This window comes from Symphalangus syndactylus, chromosome 10 (assembly GCF_028878055.3).
Source record: "Symphalangus syndactylus isolate Jambi chromosome 10, NHGRI_mSymSyn1-v2.1_pri, whole genome shotgun sequence".
Classification (NCBI taxonomy): domain Eukaryota; kingdom Metazoa; phylum Chordata; class Mammalia; order Primates; family Hylobatidae; genus Symphalangus; species Symphalangus syndactylus.
The window spans coordinates 9,496,730-9,517,415 of record NC_072432.2 but is presented as its reverse complement, the minus strand read 5'-3'; positions in this window follow the sequence as shown (position 1 = coordinate 9,517,415).

Genomic DNA, 20,686 nt, shown 5'->3' with positions numbered 1-20,686 from the left:
TAGAGGCTCAGCAGAATCAAGACTTTTTTTTCACACATTCTGCCTTTGCAACATGCAGAGGAGGGCCCAGCCCCATCCCTCATTTGTTCCACCCTCCAGAGCAGGAGGCCATGAAGACACTGGTCAAACAGGGGCCAAATGTGCAGAGTAAACCCAGGTTCATGTTAAAATTCCCCTTGGGTTCAGCCCACAAGTAGCACATGTCACTTGCATTCACAGCACATTGGCCAGAAATTGTCACATGTCCTCACCTAAGGCTCAGTGGGCTGGGAAATGGAGAGAAACATATGGCTATTGTATGGGCAGTGAATAGACTTTTACTTGCTTACTATGGACCAGGCATTCTATGGTCTTTTCAGTACTAATTCATTTATTTCTCATGTCTCTAAAAGGTTGCTATCAAATTTTTTTTTTTGAGATGGAGTCTCACTCTGTCACCAGGCTGCAATGCAGTGGTGCGATCTCAGCTCACCACAACCTCTGACTCCCTGGTTCAAGCAATTCTCCTGCCTCAGCCTCCTGAGTAGCTGTGATTACAGGTACGTGCCACCACGCCAGCTAATTTTTTTTTTTTTTTTGTATTTTTAGTAGAGACAGGGTTTCACCATATTGACCAGGATGGTCTCGATCTCCTGACCTTGTGATCCACCCGCCTCAGCCTCCCAAAGTGCTGGATTACAGGCGTGAGCCACTGGGGTTGCTATCAAATCTTAAAATGCATAAATGACCAAGAGATGAAATTTCTTCCACATAACTGGAACGGAGAAGGGCACGCAAAAGTCACGGTTCATCTGAATTAATGAGAAGCCTAAATTATAGGATCCTACAAGTCTACCAGCAGCAGCTAGGGGCATTGGGCAGATCAGGGTGACCTGTGATGGCCCCATCAATTGTACATGGATGCGGGTGGGCCCCAGGTCTGCATTCCTCTCCTGCACCCCTCATTTGCATGCATGGCTCACAGAGTGAAGGAAGCTGCTGCAGGTCACCCCCTAATTATCACGGGTTCTATGTCAGGAGAATGTTAATGACCGTATAGGGCTTCACCGTGCTCAGGTGTTTTGCCTTTAGTTTGGTCCCAATCTAATCAATCTCAAAAGTGTTACCAGGTTACCATATTACGGAGTTCAGTCATTTTGTTCACTGTTTTATTAGTTAGGAGTCTTTGTGTGCAGGCAACAAAAACAAACTTTTAGCTTAGAATGAGAGTTTGTTGTGAGGACTTAGGGGTGTCTCATGGAACCAAGGAATAGGAATGCAGGGGAGCTACAGGAGGAAACTGGAACTGGGGCTCTGCTTCCCATGCACATTTCTCTCTGTACGTTGCTCTCTCTCTTTTTCTTTTTCTCGTGCCCTTTCTTTCTTCTTTCTCTCCTCTCTCCCTTCCTCTATCTGTCATCTATCATCTCTCAATCCATCCATCTATCCATCTCTCTTTCTGTCTCTCTCCATCTATCCATCTAATGTCCTATTTTGTTACTTCATATAACAGGATCTGGCAGCCTCTTAGTTCCCAATTGTTTGTCTATTACAGTTCTAACCCTTCAATGATAAAGATTGAATTCCAAATCAAAGAGTGAGAGGACGATAGCCCAGCTTTGAGGAGGTGTCTGTCCCTGACCTACTCAGCCATGGCCAACCTGTGGGACGACAGCTACAGAGATGGGTGTCGGAGGCCTGTTCCTCAGATGGGGAAGGACATCTCTATCTTTTGGTGAAAATTGAATGAAGTATCATTTGGGTAAAACCTCCACACAGTCCCTATATTGGGGGGTGCTTTCTCAGTGTTAGATTTTCTACTTCCTACCTGACTGCCTTCTCCCCCTTCGTGTCCTTCCGTTTGTTAACCATTATTTTATAGTTGCCAATACAACAACTGAAGTTTCTTGGGTGTCCTTGAATTGCTTCTAGATGGCAGACTAAGTACTAGAGGAAAGACAGCAGCCATTTGGAGAATGGAGCAACGTCAGCAACAAATAGGTGCAAAAGCAAATTAAATCCTTCATTTAAAAAATGTAATGATATAATTAAAACAATGAACTGTAACCAATTTTTAATAGATGCCAGAAATAGATATTTCACTCAGAGCAATATTTTTTGCCCAAAAACAAACAAAGCCTTGGCTGGCAACAGTAGCAAATTCCTTTTCTAGCTAGACCACTGGTTTCTTGCCAGCCTGGCCATCCTTTTACCAGATTTCCGTTTCTTCTGAGACAGAAGCCCCTGGGATGGCAACGCTTCCACACTCAGAGCTGAGCTCACCCTAAAGCTGTTCATCTCCAGGAGTCTCTGGGATCCAAATTGCTTCCTGTAACCACCAACAGCTGTGCCAGAAATGACCTGGAAGCCTTTTGATTCTCTGAGTCCTGGAAAGCCCAATGACCCTGTTGCCTCCCATCCTTATCCACGCCTTCTGCAGATGTTCATCCTTAAGCATTTCCCTTGGGGTGTGACCTGCGCTTCCCAGGCTATTGACTTCCAGTCATCTGGAGTGTGTATCCCTCAGAGCCGTGACCCACACTCCCACGCAATGGTGTTCCAGGCATCTGGAGTGTGTATTCTGCTCCATCTTCAGGTATAAATGGAGACCTAGACAACGGCCACACCACTCTGCACCCCTGAAGATTCCTGACCCCATCTCATGGTCGGTTCTCACACTGAGAGCAGGAGTTTATTACCTTTGCCATCAAGGAGCAAACGTTTCTACCACTGCCTCTAAATCCCATCTTATCTGGAGTACAGAATCTATATACTTTGTAACGCATCATTTCAGTCTCGGCTTTTTTAACTAACAAAGCTGCTCCTTTTCTTGTTTTTATATATCAAACCTTGTTTTAAACAATTAAAAGTTGTAAGACAGGAACAGCCTTCACACTGAATAGAAGAATAGTTGAAGAAGTATAGTCACTTGACAAGCCGCCATCAGCACTTCACACAATATAGAGGTGATACAAGACCACAGGAGGTAATATCAATACACAAGAACTCTTCTGAAAAATTTGCAGATGGAACCACTTACAATCCCTGGGAATAAAAGGGTTGTGTCATGAAGCTTGGTATCAGTGTGTTGTCAGGGCTGAGTCAATGGACACCAACCCAAAAAATCCTCATAGTGTGTTTGCTGTTAAATGAATTGTTCATTGGCAGGGCAAATAATGAGAACTTGGGGTGGGGACATAGTCCATTGGTCTGGCTGTCCTTGGAGGCAAGTGTGATAATGGGAGTGGTTTCTCCGGGTGGCACCTCCCAGAATGGGCTGTGTTGATCTGATTCTAAACTCTTAGTCAAGTCTCCTGAATTAGAACACACTTCCTCTCAGAAGTATAAATATTTCAAAATACATCCTTTTTTTTTTTTTGAGATGGAGTCTCGCTCTGTCGCCCAGGCTGGAGTGCAGTGGCGCAATCTCTGCTCACTGCAAGCTCTGCCTCCCGAATTCACGCCATTCTCCTGCCTCAGCCTCCCCAGTAGCTGGGACCACAGGCACCCGCCACCACGCCCAGCTAATTTTTTTGTATTTTTAGTGGAGACGGGGTTTCACTATGTTAGCCAGGATGGTCTCGATCTCCTGACCTCGTGATCCACCTGCCTCAGCCTCCCAAAGTGCTGGGATTACAGGCGTGAGCCACCACGCACAGCCAATACATCCTTTTTCACTTGAGCATTCGTTTACCTTTTTTCTCATGTGTTGTATGTATTTTTCACTGATGCAGATTAGAGAGTTCATAAAAATGCATCATAGACCCATTTTAACTATATGATTAACTGCTAATATGTGATATTAACTTGTAGGGTTTTATGGAGATGAGCACCTATAATTATATTTGATGGTATATGATAATTACCTGTTTGGTTGAATTTTAAAGTATGATGACTGAAGAACATTCATCAATCCATATATGGCTCAAAGTCTGATATAAAATTACAACTCATTTTAATTGTTTTTTAAGTAATCAAACTGACATCTCTCATAACATAAAGCTTAAAGGAGACTGGTTTTATAAAGATGATGTTAATAACAGTGATTGGAATACTAATTGAAAAATGCTTTTTAGAAAATGGGAAATTCTAATCAATATTTTCCAAATGGACTAATTAAGTGTGAATGGAATGTTTCTACATTTCCAATAAAACATACAAAAATTCAGCTTGGGCCAGGCATAGTGGCGCATGCCTGTAATCCCACCACTTTGGGAGGCCAAGGTGGGTGGATCACCTGAGGCCAGGGGTTTGAGACCAGCCTAGCCAACATGGCAAAACCCTGTCTCTACTAAAACTACAAAAATTAGCCGGGCATGGTGGCACGTTCCTGTAGTCCTAGTTACTCCGGAGGCTGAGGTATAAGAATCGCTTGAACCCAGGAGGTGGAGGTTGCAGTGAGCCAAGATCACGCCACTGCACTCCAACCTGGACAATAGAGTGAGACCCTGTCTCAAAAAAAAAAAAAAAAAAAAATTCAGCTTGGATTCTTGTTCCTCTAGAAGACCAGAGCAGAGAGACTTCCATGGAAAAGGTGTTGTTAATAATTGCAGCAGAGAAGTAGAACATCCACTACCTCCTTAGGAAAATCTTCACACCTTTCTTTAACTACTCAACCACACGCCTCCTTTTTCTTGTACCCTTTTTGGCCTTTTGGAAGCTAGCTCTCTCCCCTACCAAGTGACAGATTCCGTCATAGACACAAGATTCCTCATGTCACCTGATAAGCTTCATATCCCATTGGGTCCAGACACAATGTTTGTTGATGTTTAAATTGTCCTTGGGCCTTTGAAATATTCCTTGCCCCCATGGTTTCGCTGCTTCCTCCAATGACTCACCTGGCGATGAATCCTAAATGACAATAGGTGACATGCGGCTTAACCTAGGGTTCAAGTCTCCTTCAGCTTTGAGGTATACATACCTAAAATGTTGACACTTTGACCCCATAAATGAGGCAGGTCCACATCCAATGATGAGACCTATGTAGAATCTGACCTTCAGGATTCTAGCACCCCAATTGCCTCACATTTGCAATTTGAACAAAGAGGAATGAGCAAATAGTGTGAGCAGACTGGCGTGAGGAAGGCATCCTGCTCTGTGGAGGGATGATGCAGGAAGACAGAGTTCATGCCAGAGCCAGCCTGTGCACCAGCTCAGAAGACAGGGCTGCTCAGCTGCTGAGGTGGCAAGGGAGAAAAAGGTAAGAAAAGGTGGGGGTTGGGGGAAGGCCAGACAGAAAGCGTACATCACGCAGGGCCTGACATGTATATTGTGTGCAGAGCAAATCTCACTGGAAAGATACACTTTCCGTATCCTTAATTGTTTCTCTTCAATTCCTGCTGCTGTATGTGTTTCATATAAGCTGATGAGAAAGTTAGAAGGTGGTAGCTCTAACAGAATAGACATGATTATTTTTTTCGGTGAGGCTAGCACTATTTTGAGCTTAGTTAATAAAACAGAAATTTTAGTGTTTTTACAAAAACTTTACGTTCTGTTTAAAAATGCATTAGTTAGGCCACACACAAATAAATTATTTTCCGTTTGCACATGTACTGCCTTGCTAAAACAAAGTGAAATATGACGGTATGAAGGCAACTCTGTTGGAAAAAGTAACTTAATGCTCAATTTTCTAATGATTACTACAATTAATCTTTCCTGCTACAATTTTAGAATACTAATAAAATTATTAAATTGAAGACTAGCTTCAGCTGACAAAAGTGCTTAATGAGGAGGGTGCATAGATTTTATGTACATAATTGAAGTTTCAAGTTGAGGACTAATTTTCTAGTTAACCCTTCTGGGAGTTAAGAGACTCAATCATTTATACTCACTGAACAAATTCATGAGCCAAGAATCTAAGTGGTGATCTCCAAAAGAGGGGTGCAAATCAACGATGAATAGGGTATCCCCAACTCTGTTTAGAGCTCTTAAAAATGTATGTGATATTGTCATGCAATTAAATGAAAAAGATGATGTTATCTCGGGTCTAAGACAAGATCATTTAACATTAGAAATGTGTTCCACAGATATCAAATACACCAGTGACTTATTGAACCAACAGTGTATAGGATGCTGATGTGAAGCCACCAAAAAAGCAGGTAACAATCGCTGCTCTCGAGCAGGTAACGATCTGGTAAGAAAACTGGATAAGGAGTTTCATCATCTGAATCAGGGGTATCAGTAACTCAGTCCACTCCAGAAGCTTTCAAAGCTGTGAGTCTGAAGTGGCTCCAGGTTGTCAGAGAAGGCTTTGTGGAATAAGGAGGGCTTGTTCTGGTACCCGGAGGTTGAGGAAGATGATGGATACGGTTGTGCTGGAACGGGGAGCAGCCACCTAGTGCTTGTGCACGCTTGCTGAGTTGAGTGAAATCAAAATCACAATGACAGCGTGAAGGGAAAAACACCCTGCGAGTGACGAATTTAAAACATCGAACAGAGAAAGGTGAGGCCAGGCAGTTTGACACAACAGTGCGGGTGGAATGTTAATAACCGCAAGTTCAGAGCGCCAGGGCACTGCTACACCATGGAGACCCTGAGATTTTATATCAAAAAACAAAGGATTTATACCTTTTCTATAGGTGGGTAAAATGTGTAAGTGAAGACTTATTGGGCCCCTAACTAATTCTACCATGAAATAGAAGTCAAATTTTGAATAAGATATTTTACAACATCTTTTATAATTCATTAAAAAAAAAAAGCAAGTTAGGGAGACAATGGGAGACTGAGCAGGACATGTGAGCAGGATTTCAGGGCCAGAAGCAGAGCTCCCAACCTGCAGCACGCTGAGGCCTTATTGAGCACAGTCAGCCTGAGCTCTGGTGTCCTCTGGCTGGTGACAGCACCCCTCCCTCACCCCTGAGACAGTGTCTGCTAAGACAACTTTTTCATGAAAATAGGACTCTGCACAAAGATGAACTATTGATAAATTTTCTCCAAACCTAGGTAGGCCAAGGAACCCTGATTCTGAGTGGGGGAAGAAAAACAATTTCTTCTGAGAAATTCAGACCACAAGCTGATCCTCATGGAAACTTGAAGTCTGAGTTTATGCAACTTGGGAACTCCACTAAACATGAGGCTAGTCATTTGGTCAAACTTGTCCAGGGCTGGGAGTGAATCCAGGTGCTTGGCAGAAATGTGAGTCCTCCATACCCTGAACCGGGGACTCAAAGGACAGCTACGGATAAAGTTGCAAACGTCTCTTATCACACAAGGAAACAAGTTCTAGATCCACAAACAAGTGCCAGCAAGGAAAACAACAACAACTGCAGAAACCAACCAGCAGAAATATTTTGATATGGAAATACTACACACTGAATAAAAATAGGCATTTCACTGTGTTTAATTAAATAGAGACACATAAAAAGTGACCTAAAAATAAATAGGAGATTTTTAAAAATTAAACTTTCCTATGCTAATTGAAATGAGAAATTCAATGAACAGACTTATCATTGTATTGGGAAAAAGCTGAAGAGTGAACTAGACAGCAGATCTGGAGAAATTACCAAGAATACCATAAGAGCAGGAAAAAAAAAAGTGGCAGAATATCATGTGATTTAGGGTCAGGAAAGGATTGTTTTATACACAAAAACAAAGCAAACAAAATATCTTGGAAAAGCACAATTCTGATGTATTTTATTCCTCAAAATGAAGAACACTGTAAAGAAATCTAGTAGATACAAAAATAAGACAATACATTTTCATTGGCCAAATAAATAAAAATAATATTTACATTCTAGTGTTTAGAAGAAGTTTCTGTAAATAAAAAAGGAAAAGACAGCAACTTCTAGTAGGAAAAATACAGGCTTTATATATATATGCATATATAACATGTACATTGTATATGTGGCTTGGATGTACATTATATATATATGGCTTGGTTCTGTGTCCCCACCCAAATCTCATGTCAAATTGTAATTCCCACATGTTGGAAAAGAGGCCTGGTGGGAGGTGATTGAATCATGGCGGTGGACTTCCCCTTTGCTGTTCTCATGGTATTGAATGAGTTCCCATTAGATTTAGTTGTTTAAAAGTGTATAATGCTTCTCCCTTTTCTGTCTCTGTCTCCTGCTCTGCCATGGTAAGATGTGTTTGCTTCCCTTTCGCCTTCCACCATGATTATTAAGTTTCCTGGGACCCTCCAGCCATGTTGAACTGTGAGTCAACTGAACCTCTTTTCTTTTTCCTTTATTATTATTGTTATTATTATACTTTTAAGTTTTAGGGTACATGTGCACGATGTGCAGGTTTGTTACATATGTATCCATGTGCCATGTTTGTGTGCTGCACCCATTAACTCGTCATTCAGCATTAGGTATATCTCCTAATGCTGCCCCTTCCCCCTCCCCCCACCCCACAACAGTCCCTGGAGTGTGATGTTCCCCTTCCTGTGTCCATGTGTTCTCATTGTTCAGTTCCCACCTATGAGTGAGAACATGCGGTGTTTGGTTTTTTGTCCTTGCGATAGTTTGCTGAGAATGATGGTGCCCTGTAGAGTATTATTTATGTTGGGACGAGCAGATCCTCTCTGCACATTATTAAATAGATGAGTCTTAAGACTACCACGCTTAGTGAAGAAAAGAAGGGTAAGAAACAGAACGAGGTATAAAACATGATACCATTCACTTAAATTAAAAATGGATTTGCATAAAGCAAAATACATATTATGCAAAAGCACATACTAGCAATATTATGTGGATTAACTACTTTAGAATATTTTTCCCAAAGGTGGAGTAGCATGGGGTGAAGAAGGTGTTAAAAAGGAAGCTTTTCAAAAAAAGAAAAGTGAAAAACCTCAGAAAGAAAAAAACAATAAATAAAAAAGGAAAATGCCATAGTGTATATGACAGAGGAATAAATAAATTGATAAATGGAGCACAATACAGAGCTGAGAAATTTATATATTTATATCTAAATAGGTAAATAGCTGAATAAAACATATGAAATTACAGTAGAGCTCACTTTGTAGGTCAGTAAAGGAAGAATGGGCTTTTCAATAAATGAAATTAGATTACTGCATCAAACCCCTAAAGACGTAAATGTTAAAGACAAATTTAGAAATTTCAGAAAATAATATAAAGATAGCTCTATGCTCACAGGGTAGGAAAGGATGTTTTAATAGGATATGGAAAATTACAAATTATTAAGAAGATAAATTAAACCACAACTATTATGCTAAAATTATTTAGGTTACAGAGCATTTAAAAATGAGGCTAATCAAAATATCATAAAAACAAAACACAACTACAAAGCAAGACATGATTATTTTCAATACGTAGATCAACAGGAGAAATTCGAGTACCCAATAGAAAAATAGCAATAAAGAGTAATTTCACAGAAGAGGAAATGCAAATAACCAATGAACACATGAAAAAAAAAATCCTGCCACCAGTAGTAACCTGGGAAAGGCAAATTAACAACTAAATGAGATGCGTGTTCTAATCCAGTGGATTTGCAACCTTTTTTTTAAGTCTGAAAATATCTAGTACTGATGAGGATATGTAGTGATTGGAACATTTTTCTAAAACTGGTAAGAGTATAAATTTCTACGACTCTTTTGGAAAATCAGCATTATCCAGTAAAGCTGAAACTGTGCATTCTCTGTCACCCAGAAATTTCATTTTTATGTATAAACTCCAGAAAAAAACTCTACCTTCCACCTCATCTCCCAGAATATGCATGTATATGTACATATGCATATTCATACCAACGTTCATAATAAGGACATAGCTGGAAATAACTCAAATGCCTATCAACACAAAAATGGATTGAGACAGTTTAGTAGAATATTTTTTTTCTTTTGAGCCCAGGTTGGAGTACAGTGTCACAACCTCTGCTCACTGCAACCTCCGCCTCCTGGGTTCAAGCCATTCTCATGTCTCAGCCTCTGAGTAGCGGGGACTACAGGCATGTGCCACCACGCCCAGCTAATTTTTGTAGTTTTAGTAGAGATGGGTTTTCGCCATGTTGGCCAGGCTTGTCTCAAACCCCTGACCTCAGGTGATCTGCCCATCTCGGCCTCCCAAAGTGCCGGGATTACAGGTGTGAGCCACTGCGCCCAGCCTTTAGTACAATCATTTCATAGAATATTAGTCATCAGTGAAAAGAAGAGAATTGGAGAGACACACAACAATGTAGATGCATCTCACCCAGTATGATTCCATTTATATAAATTTCAAAATATGCAGAACTCAGTAAAAAACACAGAAATATGCACAGAAACCTGAAGAAAAGGGAGGGAATTATAGATAAGCATTCAGGAGAATGGTCGCATGGGTCGGGTGGGGCAGTTTAGAGGAGGTACCTGCAGGGCCTTCAACAGTGACGTGTGTCTGGGCACACGCACACACACTGGCATGTTCTTAAACTGACTCAGGTACACAGGTATTTCTTGTACCATTATTCTTATTGCTTAACATACATTTTATAAGTATCCTTTGAAAGCTACTCATTATTTTTAAAAGCAGCATTTTTGTTTGTTTTGTTTTGTTTTGTTTTTTGAGACAGAGTCTCGCTCTGTCACCCAGGCTGGAGTGCAGTGGCACGATCTTGGTTCATTGCAACCTCCACCTCCCAGGTTCAAGCGATTGTCCTGCCTCGGCCTCCCGAGTAGGTGGGATTACAGGCGCATGCCACCATGCCTGGCTAATTTTTGTATTTTTCAGTAGAGATGGGGTTTCACTACGTTGTCCAGGTGGTCTTGTACTGCTGACCTCAGATGATCTGCCCATCTCGGCCTCCCAAAGTGCTGGGATTATAGGTGTGAGCCACTGCACCCAGCCCTACATTTTGTTTTTAAAGTTTGTGAGCAACGAAATGCCCAGGGCAGAATATCATCAAAGAAACAACATGGAATTTGCGATTGGTCAGAAAAGGGTCAGCCAGACATGAAGGTCATGTATCTATTTATATGAAATATCAGGGCAGGTAAATCCACACAGATAGACAGCAGATTTGTGGTTGCCAGGGGCTAAAGGAAGACGAGAATGGGGAGTGACTGCTTCATGGATATGTGTTACCTTTTGGAGTAATTACATGTTTTGGAACTTCATTGAAAGTGGTTATTGCACAAAGTTGTGGACATACTAAATGCATGGAATTGTACACTCTACAATGATTAATCTTATGATATGTAAATCTCACTTCAACTTTGAAAACATTGTATAAAAAAACCCAAAACAGTCCAAGGTCTTAGTTCCAGCTTTGTTATTTACTACTAACTTGGGGACTTTCCTCTGAGTATGCTTTCTTCTTTATTTAACAAGCATATAGATGCCTGTCACAAGGTGAACACTGTGGGACTAAGAATGTCATGTATGCAGCGTCTCTACATATGGTAGAAATGTAATAAATGGTAGCAGTCCTTATTTTCATTGTTAATGGAAAAATCTGTAGGCTGCACATTGGAAAGACCTGAATTTTTAAATATTTGACCCATAAATATGTAATTTTTCCTAAGCTGCCCCCAAACAGCGGTAGCCGAAAGCATGACTGTTTCTTGCAAGTATGAATGCCACTATATCACATAGATTTTAGCCAAACAATTTTCTAGATCAAATAATGTGTTTTATACACACACACACACACACACATAGACACACACACCCGATGAAAAAAACTAGCTTATTTAATTCTTAAAACATAGACATACACACTCACATAGATGTACGCACATACATAGTATATATATACACACATAGAGACACACATATAGACACACACACAGACACACACATATACACACACAGATGCACATATATATGTGTGTGTGTATATACGTGTGTCTATATGTGTTAAGAATTAAGTAAAATAAATTAGTTTTTCCATCATGGGAGAAAAGCTCTGAAGAAAAGAAAAAAAATTAGCAAATGCTGAGAGTACAATGTAACAGAATTTCTATACAGTAGCAATTTAAAATTTATAATTGTGTAGGACAAGGAAGAAGTTCTTTGCACATTATTGATCTACACTGTATAGAAGCCAAGTAGGAGACTATTGATGTCATAATGAGAATTCAGGTGCATTTTCATTATTCATAGGCTAAAGCTATTCAACTTCATGAAACTTGTGAAAAAAAAGGCAAAACAAAAAGCATCACTCCTTTATAGCTCTTTGCTCAGCAATTATTCAAAAACCTCAAAACAAAGACATTTTTTTCTGGAAAGCTCAAGAAAACAAAACTTGGTGAATATACCTAATAAGCTTTTTGTTTTATTTTGGTCTTTTGTCATACATACTGACATGGGTCTTCAGTCCTCACTTTAGTGAGCCATAAACCTCAAGGACTTTGCTTAAATGGTTTTATTGCAGGTGACTTTAGCAGCACATAGAACTAAAAATGATGTCACTATACTGAATATTAAGTCTGTATATAATTCATATTTGACATACTTAAAAATATTTGGCTGGGTGTGGTGGCTCATGCCTTTAATTCCAGCACTTTGGGAGGCCGAGGTGGGCGGATTACCTGGGTTCAGGAGTTCAAGACCAACCTGGGCAACACAGTGAAACCCTGTCTCTACTAAAATACAAAAAATTAGCTGGGCATGGCGGCGTGCACCTGTAGTCCCAGCTAGTCAAGAAGCTGAGCCAGGAGAATTGCTTGAACCCGGTGGGCAGAGGTTGTAGTGAGCTGCGATTGAGCCACTGCACTCCAGCCTGGGCAACAGAGCAAGACCCTGTCTCAAAAAAAAATTCTTAACTTTGGATTTATTTTTTGAAAAATAACAACGTGGTCTGACATGTAAAGACTTTAAAAGATCTCACTTCCATCTTCAGACCAAGAAAAAACTGATCAAACTGAAAATCAACAACTCTTCTTATATCCATCAGATAACTGCAGTCACAGGGCGGACTGCTGCCCCCAAAACTGGAAAGAGGGGTAAATACTCAGAAAGAATAACAGTTTACTTGTGACAGAAACCCAGAAACCCAGGAGCAGAAGCTGACACATTGGAGCCAGGACTGTTTGGGTTTGTGGTTTAGAGTCAATCATTTTTTGTTTGTTTGTTTGTTTGTCTTTAAAGACAGGGTTTCACTCTTGTGCAGGCTGGAGCACAGTCGTGCCAACACAGCTCACCCTAACCTCAATCTTAAGGGATGTTCCCCCACCTCAGCTTCCATAGTAATTAAAATTAAAGGCCAGGAGTGCACTCTGGCACCTGGCTAATTTTTTGTTTTATTTCTTTTATTTTATTTACTTATTTATTTTGAGACGGAGTCTTCCTCTGTCACCTAGGCTGGAGTGCAGTGATGTGATATCAGCTCACTGCTACCTCTGCCTCCCAGGTTCAAGTGATGCTCCTGCCTCAGTCTCCTGAGTAGCTGGCACTACAGGCACGCACCATCATGCCCAGCTACTTTTTGTATTTTTAGTAGAGACAGGGTTTCACCATGTTGGCCAGGATGGTCTCGATCTCATGACCTCATGATCCGCCCACCTTGGCCTCCCAAAGTGCTGGGATTACAGGCGTGAGCCACCGTGCCTGACCTTTTTTGTTTTATTTCTTATTGAGATGAGGTCTTGCTATATTGCCCAGGCTGGTCTTGAACTCTTGGCCTGAAGCATCCCACGTCGACCTCCCAAAGCACTGGGACTACAGGCATGAACCACTGTGCCCTGCCAGTGTCAGTCATTAATTTTGAAAAATTCTCAGTCATTATCATTTCAAATAAACAAGTAAGATTTGTCTCAGGTATGAAAGGTTGGCTCAACATTCAAAAAGCGATTAACATAATCTACCACTTCAACAGTCTAAAGAAGAAAAATCATATAATCATATGAGAAAGAATTTGATAAAATACAACACCCATTCATGATAAAACACCTCAGCAAACTAGCTATAAAGAAGAACTTTCTCAACCTGACATAAAACCTACAGCTCTCCTCTTAATAAATAATGAAAAATTGAATGCTTTCCTGCTAAGATCAGAAACAAGGCAAGAATATCTACTCTCGAAATTTCTATTTAACATCAAAATGAAAGTTCTAGCTAATAAAACTAACAAAAAATAAAAATTATACAGATTGGAAAGGAACAAATAAGACTTTCTTTGTTCATAGATGACATGATTATCTCTGTTAAAAAAAAAATCAACAACGACAGAAAACTGGAATGAATAAGTGATTGTACCAAGGTTGTAAGGTACAAAGGAAGTATACGAAAGTCAATTGCTTGCCATATACCAGTAATGAACAATTAAAATTTAAAATTAGAAACACAACATCACTTATATCAGCACCCAAAAATGATACTTAAGTGTAAATCTAATGAAAATATATACAAGAGCTGTAAGTAGAAAACTCAGATAAAAGACATCAAAGAAGATGTAAATAAGTGGAGAAATATTCCACACGTGTGGATAAGAAGACTCAATGTTGTTAAGATGTCAGCTGTTCTCAACTTGATCTATAGATTCAATATGTTCCCAGTCAAAATGCCAGCAAGTTAATTTTTAGATATCAACAAATTGATTCTATTATATGGAGAGACAAAACACCCAGCTTGCCAAAAGAGTGTTGAAGAAGAACAAAGTCGAAAGACTTGCTCTGTTTGACTTCAAGACTTATTATAAAGCTACAGTAATGAAGACTGTGGTATTGGCAACATAATAAGATGAATAGATCAATGGAACAGAATAGAGAGCCCGAACATAGAATCACACAGTGCAATATACATATATTTATGGTATACAGTAAAAAAGCTGTTATTCAAGGATTTGCTTCCATTTTATGCATGTGCATAACATATAGAAAGTTGTCTGGGGAGATGTACTAATAAGCGGTCAAGGTAAATGTTTTTGGATGGAAAGATGGCGAATGGATTTGTAAAATTATTATTACGTTTATCAGTGTTTCTACATCTATGTCTTTTGTAATTAAAATATTAGGTTTAAAAGTGTTATTAAATTAACACAAAAATAAATTACACTGATGTTTTGTAGGAGCATTGTAAGTAAAATAAAATAAAGTGAAACATGCAAGAACTTAGTAGAATATGCTTCCTTTTCCTTCCTTTGTATTTGGGTGCTGAACATGCAGGTTTAGTCCATCAGAGGCCTCGACGGTGCCTTTTTTCATCTTCCAACCTGCTGGTAATAGCGTGATTTCTCATCTTTAGAACATGATCCTGTTCCTGCCAAGAGTGAACTCACGTAAGGCTTATCTGTACTATTTCATTTCAGTCCCTCCCACATCAAAGTATGCTATGACCTATATAAGGACTTTAAAAATGAGTTATTTTTTACCCTCAATCCTTCCTGGCTTCTCATGAGCTCATGGTCCTCCCAGCAGATAATTTTAAGCCATGTTTGAGTTTCTCCATAGAATTTGTCCTGTGCCATATTTCATTTAAAGATGGATATCCTTTTTCTCAGATAAGAACCATATCATCCAACCCTCTTTGTTATCTCTTTTTTTGGGAAAAGTCCTAGCAGCAGTGGGCTGGCACCCAAGAAGCCCTAAAATCATCCCAAACTGGCTATTCTCGGTTAATCCATCTGTAGACTGTTGTCCAGGAGGATAGAAATGCAAACTATTTGCAAGTGAGTGAAGTCCGAGCGGACCAGTGTATTCAGAAAATAGGCTCCTGCCATTAAATGACATTTCCAAGTAATAAAAACATTCAGATGGCAAAACCAAATCGAACCTCAACCAAAAATAAGCTTCCTTACTTTCCCCTTTTGCTGCAGAGAAGTTCTCCTAAAACGCTCCTGTGCCCCAGCTGCCAGGGGGGCTGCCTCCTTACAGGCCTGAGATGTCACCTGAGGTTTCCCACGTGACAGGTGTTTCTCAGAAGGAAAAGAAAGCAGTGCTCCTTCGGGACCCAAAAGACCTTTCTTCACATGGTGAGGCCTTTAAAATGAGTAGGGTGAACTGTGGAGGTTTTGAGGAAGTGAAGTTGCCAGGTAGTCAGGAGATTGTCTGGGGTGGGTGGAAAGGCCCAGCAGATGCATCTCTAGCCTTGCAGGGGAGACCCCCTGGGCCCCTTGCTCTCATGAAGAAATGGGGATGAGCTCAACGGGGCTTCCACCTGCTTTTTCTATTTTTTTTTTTTTTTTGACACAGAGTCTTGCTCTGTCGCCCAGGCTGGAGTGCAGTGGAGCGATCTTGGCTCACTGCAATCTCTGCCTCCTGAGTTCAAGCAATTCTCCCACCTCAGAAGCTAGTAGCTGGAACTGCAGGTATGCGCCACCACACCCGACTAACTTTTGTATTTTTACTAGAGACCGGGTTTCACCATGTTGGCCAGGCTGGTCTTGAACTCCTGGCCTCGTGATCCACCTGCCTCGGCCTCCCAAAGTGCTGAGATTACAGGCATGAGCCACCGTGCCCAGCCTCCACTTGCTCTTGACCTGAGAAACCCCAAATGTGTGCACTCATTTTCCGACCTTTCCGTCTAAATTTTTAGTTCATTGAACCTCTTTCAACCGTTTGGCAACTATAATCCAGTATTTTCAGCAGCAGTCCTTTTTAGCCAGGCATGGGGGCTCATGCCTGTAATCCCAGCACTTCGGGAGGCCGAGGCGGGGGGATCACTTGAGGTGAGGGGTTCAAGACCAGCCTGGCCAACATGGTGAAACCCTGTCTCTGCTAAAAATACAAAAAGTAGCCGAGTGTGGTGGCACACGCCTGTAATCCCAGCTACCCAGGAGGCTGAGGCAGGAGAATCTCTTGAACCCGGGAAGCAGAGGTTGCAGTGAGCAGAGATCACACCACTGCACTCCAGCCTGGGAGTCAGAGTGAGACCCTGTATCAAAAAAAACCTAAAAACTAAAAATTAAATTAAGATATTTTAAAAATATTTATAAAAATATGTTTAGACCAGTTCACAAAGGAAATAGGGAAGGGGCTCTGCCCTGTTCATAATTACACAACATGGGTTCTCCTCTTGCTATTTCAGGGGCCACACTCTGGTCAGCAGGAAGCCACATGGATTTTCTAAGACAAAGTGAATTTATAAAATTGTAACTATTAAAGCATTTAGTTAATGCTGCTCAGATTTAATCACTTTAAAAGAAATGTCTCGGCACACTATTTTTTTTTTTTTTATTTTGTTTAGGGAATCTTAAAACTGGGAAGCAGGAGATAATAGGGCACAAACCAAAGAACAGTCAAGAAAAGGAAAGGTGGGCAAAGTGAAGAAGGAGTCACAAGTTGAATTCTCTGAGTTTTCAAATTGTTTCTCCTTCTTTGCTTTGCCTAGTTAGTTTTTACCTTTGGTGAGCCAGAGCCTTGATCTGTTCTCAGTTTAGATGACTGTGATGTGAAGGCCTAGGTAAGAAGTATGACATATGAAAATAAAAACACAGTCAAGAGTGAATTTGAGGGACGTGGTTGTCACTTCACGGAGCCCTGCTGAAGCTGAAAAAAACAGATCAACAAATCACGTCTATGAGAGGCCTTCCCATGCGACGCCCGTGCACCATGCTGTGCCTATAGGGAAGTCAAAAAGCCTGCTTCATTTCTGGGAATAAGCGATTCATTTGTAACCCTGGAATCCAAAATATACAAATCCAACCTGGAAACATAGGCAGGTCAATGTATTCGGTTTAAGTATGATGCTCACAGAAAAGTAAAAGCTAACAGGAACACAATCGCGTAGCACACTTGAGAAATAATGGAATCAGACGATGAAGATGCTTTATCCCACAATTGGAAGATGGATTTGGTTTTTGCCTTTAAGTTTTCAACAATGAGCAAAAACATTTTGTCGAAAAGAACCAAGCTGATGATAAAAAAAACAAATAAATAACAAGGACCACAGCCTGAGGCAGCTGGCACAGCACAGTGAAGCTCCCGCTGGAAGTCAAGTAGGGGAAATCGCAGGTCTATGCTTAGCTGGTGGGAAAGGGATCTTCCTGTTGGATTCCACAGCTCAGAAACCAGAGTACAAGCTGGGACTGACTCACCTCACCCCCGCGTTTCCAGCATTGATAAAGAAAACTGGCTCTGATCAATTACCCAGCGATCCCCTGCACAGCCCTTCTGAGCCGCTGCCGCATCCGGTACTGCAGAGGGCGCGTCTCAACCTCACGGGAGCTCGCTGCCCCAGGACCATGGTAAAACAATCTCAGAAAATAAGTGGGTCCCCGGCCAAAGTGTCTGTTGTAACCTCGTTGCCATGAAGAGTTGTTTTGAGTTGGGGAGGCTGCGCTCTGACTTGCAGGTAAACATTTGCATTGAGTAGTTTATGTCAACAGGAGCATCTTCATGGAGTAAAATCCAGTCCTTAGATGACAAGAATCCCTAATGCAGCAATGACTAGAGCTGGTGGAAAATTTGTTCAGAGGACAAATTTAGTCTAGAACACATTTTTTGTTCTATCTAAATAGTTTCATCTAAGATATGTAATGTTATATATATTATATACATATGTTTTTGTGGAGAGTGCTAATATAAAACATAAAGAAGTTTGAAAATTAGTGTAAATATTCAAGTATTTTTAACATCTGAGAAGTATATGAAAACAATGAAAAACCGTTTCTGCCGAAGACAAAAGAGACCCTTAGTTTCAAACAGCACCCACAAAGCTTTATTCATGGGAGACAATCAGGCTCGTCTCCTGTGTCAAAGGGCAGCAGTGGCCTGGCCTCTGAATGAGATTTGGTGAGGTTTTAGTTTCTGTGAAAAGACTTGCAGAAAAATGGGCATGAACTCTCTTCTCCATAGGCTGGACAATAATCTAGATATCAGCAACCCTGGAGACCCCGGCAGCCAAGACTATGTACATCAGAGGATCCGGGGAAGTGCTAAGACACAGAGGTGTGAAGACCCTTGGGAAGCTGTCAACATCGGCTCTGCAGGAGCAGGCTTGGTCTCCCTGGCCTCCTAAAGGTGAAGCAATGGCTGCATAGGGGCAGAGCCCTACCTGTTCCTGAATGGGAGAGACATAAGGACAGGTGGATGGGAAAGAGGCTTCATCCAGGAGTCTTGGGGAGTGATGTATAGATACTCCCTGCTTCTATGCTGCTGGCCCGTGGAAGGATAAATCATTCTTCCTTTCTCCATGCTTAAAACTGCCAACATTTGGGGTGCAGGTAGAGAAAATTAAGAGATCAAAATATCCTAATTCTACAGGTTTGAAGGGATATCTTTACAAGACACTGGAACAACATCCAAGACAGTATATGAGAAATGTTGACTGCCTTTTGACATAAAAGAAAGTCTGAATATACAATTATTTGGAAAAACATATCTGCCTTATACCCCATCTGAAAAAGTTCTTGGGAAAATACTTGAAATCAAATAGCAAATACAGCCTAATAGAGAGCTCAAGGTGGGCAATAAATAAATATTCTATAAATGCAAACAAAAACGAAAGCTAGGATGTCAAGCTGAGAGATTGTTAACTTTAAAATTTAAAGCACAAAGCAATAAAGAAGAGAGTCTGCTGTTTATATGTACTAAACTTTACAGGCCTAAATAATAAAGCAGGAGCTAAACTATTAATATTACATCTTTAGTGAGATAGTTTAATCTGCCTCTTTGAGAATTGGACCAATTTAAAAGATAAACAAGTATTTCATAAAAATTCAATTATAAAATAAATGTGATTAAAAATTAAATAATAAAATAAATAAATGAGAATGTGAAGTAATTGATATTCATAGAATCTTATATTCCTTGAGCAGGGAATATTTTTATTCACATGTTTATGGTCACAGAATATTTATAAAATTAATCATTTTCTTGGTCAAAAGATGAATACATCTAGACACAATGCAAAGCATGATGGCTATTATTGATGTTATTATATTGTATGTGAAAACTTGGGAAAAGAATAGATTCTAGGTGCTCTTGAAGGGAAGAACATGGCCCCTTTAAATGACCGGGAGGGGAAGTGCGGAGTAGAGGAGGGCGTGGTCCCTGGCTAGGGCTCCACCACCACGGACCTAGTGACGTCAGGCACTCCTGCCTTCACGCACAAATGTTGCATTTCCCAACACCACCCTGGCCTGCCACGCCCCCTTCCGGTGCCTATAAAACCCGGGGACACCTTAGTAGGTAGACACACAAGCGGCTGGACGTCGTGAAGAACGCGTGGGCGGAAGAAGACACAGAGGCAGCTGGACACCGAGAGGAACACACTGGCAGGCCTCGCAGGCCTCGGCACACCGGCGGGCCACCCACCGGCAAGCCACCAAGCCAACTACGCGGAGTTTGGCCAGGGCAGTCAGAGGAGAGCCCGGGTCGCTGAGCGGCCCGACTCCAAGGGAAAACCATTCCCCTTCTGGCTCCCCCATCCGCTGAGAGCTACTTCCTCTCAGTGAAACCCTGCACTCATTCTCCAAGCCCAGGTGTGAGCCGCTCCTTCTGGTACACCAAGGTAAGAACCCGGGATACAGAAAGCCCTGTGTCTTTGCAATAAGGTAGAGGGTCTAATTGAGCTGGTTAACACAGGCCTGTAGATGGCAAAACTAAAAGAACAAAACTAAAAGAGCACCCTGTAACACACGCCCGCTGGGGCTTCAGGAGCTGTAAACATCCACACCTAGACACAGCCGTGGGCTCGGAGCCCCACAACCTGCCCCATCTGTATGCTGCCCTAGAGGTCTGAGCAGCGGGGGCCTGAAGAAGCGAACCACTCCCCGCGTCACACGCCCTGCAGGGGGGCACAAGGGAACCTTTCCCGTTTCACTCTCACTAGGTAGACACACACCCAAGGTAACTACCAAAGATAGTACATAGAATACTTCACTGTAGTAATCA